The following is a 6,000-nucleotide window of genomic DNA, read 5'->3' on the forward strand; positions in this document are numbered from 1 at the left end:
CTGTAGCCGTCTGTTAATGTACAGAATATTTTAGAATCCTAAACTATGACTGGTTTTGAAACTTTTTCTGTTAAATTTCAAATCTTGCAAATGCCTATTTTATAAAACTTAACGCAGAGCACTTTTCTTGCTCCAGAGTTCTGAATTCATAAAACAGGGGTTACGACGACATTTCATTGAGAGAGTGCTGCATTTTAGAATCAAATCCAATCCATTCCCTATGCAAAAACAAAAAGAAACGAAACAAGTGGCAAGATGTGTATGTTGTATTTTCTCTTGAAACCATCACATGAAATGTCAAGACTGAGTGATTTTTTGCTCTGTTTACAGAAATCATGCTTAAAAAGATAATGCCCAACATGTTTGTTTTCTAGTTTTTGTTAATGACAACCTCTTGAGCATTCATTTGGAATCTGGGCATGATATTTATTTATTCCTTTCTGGAGAGAATAGCAGCATTAATTTCAGCCGGTTATGAATACTACAAATATTGCACTCTATGTAACAGTAGACTATTTATTACTAATTCATTGTATATATTAATAGCACAGGCAGCAAAAATGGCAAATATTAAAATATTTTCAAACTATTTTATTATCCTGTGCACATTTCTGTCTGCAGTGGTTATTGGGAATAACTTTTTCTACTTCCTAGTGACACACCAGGCATAATTCTCATTGAGTCAATGAAAGTTTTCTGTGTCTAGCTTTTATTCACTTTTTTAATAATGATGGAAAATTTTGTGTGAATTATTACTGGACTATAACTTGTTCACAGGATGTGGTTCCATCAGGCACAGCTTTATAATAATCACGAAAACCCCATGTCTATCTGTAGCTAGAACACTGTGACACCGATGTGTCAAATCCATTAATGGTTGCTTATCCAATGCGGACAGAGAGTGGGATGGAGCTCCTGGATTAAAACAAGCTTGGAAGGAGGAGTGGCATCCACTTCCATAATAGCTTGCCTCCGGAAACCCTGTGAACCTGGAGAGAGGATGAAAGGCACCCAAGCATCAAGGACTTGCCTTCATAGGGTCGCTATGAGTCGCCTGCGACTTGAGGGCACTTAACAACAACATCTGTAGCTATGTTGAATCTATGAGAGGGGGGTGCCAACTCATTAAGTCATTTTTATATGGTCATGGTGGTGGTGGTGGTGGTGGTTTGTGCCATCGAGTCACCTGTGACTTATAAGAGACCCTGCATTCAGTAGCTCTGAAGCCTGCCCTGTCCTGAGCCAGTCTCACTGACTCTGACACACCTACCCCCATTACCCTGGTTGCTGTATCAGTTCATCTCATCCAGTGTATTTTTATACATTATAAATGTAAAAACCAAAAGGACACTCCTGATAATGGAAAACAATCCAGAAAAACAGAGAGTGTACCGTTAGTAACTGATGTTCTTAGTTCCTGGTGTGAATTGGACGTGTATGGGGTTTGTGTTCCTTTGCCACCTCTTCAGAGGGGCCTGGCACACAATGAAATGGGTAGAAGGGCAGGCAGAGTCGGGAGAAGGCGAGATCAGGCTCATGCATCAACTCCTGAGGGCCCTCCTCCCTCCCCAAACCTCAGCACTGCCCATAGGGGTCAGGTACCCTCCTTATAAACACAGCGAGGCAGGGTTCGGTGCTCCGTGAGTTGACACAGCTAAGCTGAATGCGGACGATTGGTGGCTGCGCAGTAAACCACATTTTAAAATCCACAAAGCTCTTCATTGAGTCCCATCAAATTTACAGAATAAGAAATACTCTATTTAAGATCGTTAAATGGAAGTGTTCTGTGGCATTATGAGTAAAGTAAAATAAAACTAGATGAAAAAAAAAAAAACCCCAAATGCATGCGTTAAGTTCTATTTATGCTGGTGTTATTGAGAGGCGAGTCGGGTCGGGCCACCCCCTTACCCTCTGCCCTTACTGGCTTCATGGTGTGTCGTGTGGATGCTGTCACAAATCCCGATTCATGGGGTCTACTTGGTAGCTCTGTTTGGCTCATAGACAGGCAAGAACAAGATAAGGAAGAGAATGCTGGTGGAAAGGCCACTTTCTTCCTCATTACCGTGCCAGATCCTTGGGCTCAACGAACTTCTCCCCGAGTTCAATAGCTCATTTGCAATTCATTAATTCTCCCAAACCTCAAAAAAAAAATCAGGGTCTGAAGTCCATTTCAACATGCCTATTCCATCTGAGAACTACAAAGTCCTCTACCCAGGACAAAACACCTTTAAATTTACTATATTGCTGCAGATTCCCTAAATGTATAATGGATACATTTTCAAAGTAAGTGTATTTTAAAGAAGGCTACTGGAATAGCAGTGACTGGTTTAAAAGAAAAATAAGGACATTCCTTTTATATCTTACTTTATTCTCTTTTTTTTTTATTCTTTTTCACTAGTTTATTTACAAAATTCTAATACAAATTCAAGCAAATTCTTTCAATTTCCCTTACCCTCCACCCATCAAATTGTACAACCCAATGATGAATCCTTTCTTCCCCTTGCATATCTACATCCCTCTGCTTCCAGCCTCTCCCACCCCTCCTGGATCCTTATAATCCTTCTACAGTAATGGTTTTATACAATGTTTGTCCTAATGGGACTGAGTTAGTTCACTCAGCATAATGCTCTCCAGTTTCTCCCAAGTTAGGTAATAATTTACAAAGTTGTTGCTACTGTGTGCTGCATAGTATTCCATTGTGTGTATGTACCGTAATTTCTCAATTTGTTCGTTTGTGGTTGGACATTTAGGCTGTTTCCATGTTCTTGCGATGGTGAATAATGCTGCTATGAATATTGGTATATTCTTTAAGCATCTGTTAAAGCACAAAAACAGTCTGTAGGCTACTGTTCACCTTGCCCCATCTGGGCAGTAGCCACCTCTTACTGTCATATTAATTGTAAATAAAAATCTCAAACTCGTCACTTTGTCAGGACTGACTCCCAGCTGACCCTCCTCTGTTCTGACGCTGTGAATTGCCTGCCTTCCTCCTGAGAAAATGCTGGCAGGTTGGAACCACCCCAGAACTGTGGCCTTTGAGTCACCAGCAGAACTCCCTGCAGACTGCACCCCAGAGTCCCCTGTGATTTTAATAGAATTGCAAAGTGGTGCCTGTCCCTCTGGCATCTCTAACCCCCTGATGTCTCTTCCAGTGAATGGTGATAACGCAATAGGGACATTGGAGTGTTCAGGCTTCCAAGACCCTTTTCCTATCTAAGCAAACCATTTAAATTGATATGTCACTTTGACAGTGTCAAAATAATTGTGTATCGCAAGAAACTGCACTGCAGTCCCAAAGGTGAGCAGTTCGAATCAACCAGATGCTCTGCTGGAGAAGGAGGAACAATCTCTTCCTGTACCAGTCAGATCTGGTTTCACGGTACACACACAAAAAATAATTTTTAAAAAAGAATGTATATCTTCTTAGCTCCTCAAGAGTCTTTTCAGCTCACACTCCAGTTTCTGACTTTTCCATAACTGCATCCCCCACCCCGCATGGATGTCCCTCTTCGTTTGTAACAGGGTCTGGCACTGACGGGACTGTATTAGCAGCCTCTGGTAGAGCTTGGAAGAGCCCCGGTGGTGGTGTGTGTTACTGTGTATGCTGCTAACAGAACCAGCTTTTTGTGTTTCAGGGGGACGATTTGGGCAGCAGCTCTCTGTAAGGATTCACGGCCTGAGCCGCAGATAGAGCGTCACTCTGAGCTGGAATCCACAGCGGTGGGTTTGAATATAATTTGTCATTTAAATGTGAGTCGTTGTTAAGACTCAGGGAATAGCAACGTAATCAAACTAACAGGAAGTATGTATCAAATATTGTTAAGTAATCCCAGAGAAAAGGAGCCCTGGTAGAGCTGTGATTAAACATTAGACTGTTAACCAGAAGGTCGGCAGTTCGAACACACCGTCTTCCTCTGAGGGAGAACAGCGTGGCATTTGCTTCTAGCTTGATGACAGCCTTGGAAACCATGTGTGTCTATTCTGCTCTGTCCTGTAGGGTCTCTGTGAGTCAGAATCAACTTGATGGCTGTGGGCTTGGGGTTTTCCTACGCAAAGAAAATAACTGCTCTGGCAACATAAAGGTTTCATTCATTGTCTTGTGAAGTAACTCTGAACTGTGACTTTCTTTAGGGGAAAGTATTCTCCAGAGTGAGTCATTTTATTTTGTCTTTATGCGGAAAAGGAGCTCTCATGTCCTAGTGGTTAAGGAGGTGCACTGCCATCCAAAGGCAGGCGGTTCAAATCCACCAGCTACTCTGCAGCAAAGCGGTGGGCGCTCTCCTGTGTGATTTCCAGCCGCTAAAAATCCATTGGAGGGTCAGCCATGAGCCAATTCCAGCTGAATAGCAGCACTTAACACCGGTGTGAGGGGATGGGGTGTATTAAAGGAGGTGACAGTTTTCGTTTTAAGGACATTTGTGTAGTCTCTTTTCTGTCTCAGGCATTCTTATATTTGGGACCTCTAGTTGTCTTTTTTTCATCGACAGCTCGACAGCACTTAACAACAACATAGAAAGAACTCTGTTGGCCTAGTGGATAGAAAGTGATGCTACCAAGCCAAAGGTGGGTGATTGTAATCTTTGGCTGTCAGGCCTGGTTTAAATTGTTTTTTGTCAAACATTCTTCTAAGTGGCATAGCACTGGTCTGTCCATTTGCTGTACAGAGGTAACTCATGGTTGCTGTGATTCTTGTAACACTGATGTGTCAGATGTGATAATGGTTTCCCATGGTGGACAGTGTTTGGTGGAGCTCCCCGATTAAAACAAGCTTGGAAGCAGGAGTGGCATCCACTTCTAAAACAGCTTGCCTCTGGAAACCCTATGAACCTGGAGAAATGAAGAAAATTATTTAAGTGTTCAGGTCTTCCGTTCATGGGATCACAGTGAGTCGTCTACGACCCAATGGCACTTAACAGCAACAGGTGCCTCTTTTCTATGCCTAAATCCTAGTTGCATTTTTAAAATAAGTTGTGTGCTGTGGAGTTGGAACAGACCCACCATCCCTGACCCCCTAACAGGTTTTTGGAGGCAGTAAATCTCACAGGAGGAGATTGCCCATCCTTCTTCCGCAGAACAGCTGGTAGATTCGAACCACATGCCTTTGGCATTGCATCTCAGCTTCTTATCACTAGGGCCACAAGAGCTCGCTTGTGGAAAAGTAAGTACCTGTTTGTTATTCCAAAGCTTCCCTCTGCCCAGGCTGCTGACTATCCAGTTTCATGAATTTGTGAATTTAGGCACATGCTAATATTTTGTACGTGCCTACTGAAAAAAGCGTAAGAAACCAAAGTCAGACCCAGATACACCTACCTGTCTCTCCCCCTTATGCTAGTGCAGAATCGGGGTGGTGGTGGTGGTGGTGGTGCTCTTGGTGGTGGTGTTAGATACCATCAAGCCCACAGAGCCTTGTAGTGACCCTGGGAGTGAACAGCAGCTCCAGCCTTGCCCTGTCCCATCCCCTTCTCACAGTCCCTGCTGTGCTCAAGCCCGGGGTCCGGCCATTGTGTGCCACTGTGTGCGTCCATCTCACTGAGGGTCTTCTCACTGAATTAGCACCTGTCATTCCTTTGTTTTTATTAGTCCCCTGGCCACGTGGTAAAAGCTTCCGATTGTATCCTTCGAAGCAGATGTGGATCAAGAGGACTTTGGGGGCTTTTCATCAGCCTTCCTTGTATTTCTTTGGGATGGGAGGATGTTTTTCTTATTTTCTGGTGATGCTGTGTGGTTTATTGGGAGGCTCTGAATGCATCATGTAGGTCAAGTCAATGTTAACACAGCAGCTCCCCCCGAGAGCATTGCATACTTAGAATTGTGTTGCTTTCACAGCTTTTCCATTAAAGAACGCTTTGAATGTGTTTGGTTTTATAAAATTTGTCTCTCAACCAAACAGTGGTGTTTCATTCTTTCTCCTCCCTGTACTGAGCAGTTTCTATCAATATGTGGTGTGAAGTCCTCCTGAATTAAGAAGAAGAAAACAAATAAAGGAGTGGCAGAACTTAG

The sequence above is a fragment of the Elephantulus edwardii genome, unplaced genomic scaffold (assembly GCF_000299155.1).
Source record: "Elephantulus edwardii isolate Elephantulus edwardi_28Jun2011 unplaced genomic scaffold, EleEdw1.0 scaffold00002, whole genome shotgun sequence".
NCBI lineage: Eukaryota > Metazoa > Chordata > Mammalia > Macroscelidea > Macroscelididae > Elephantulus > Elephantulus edwardii.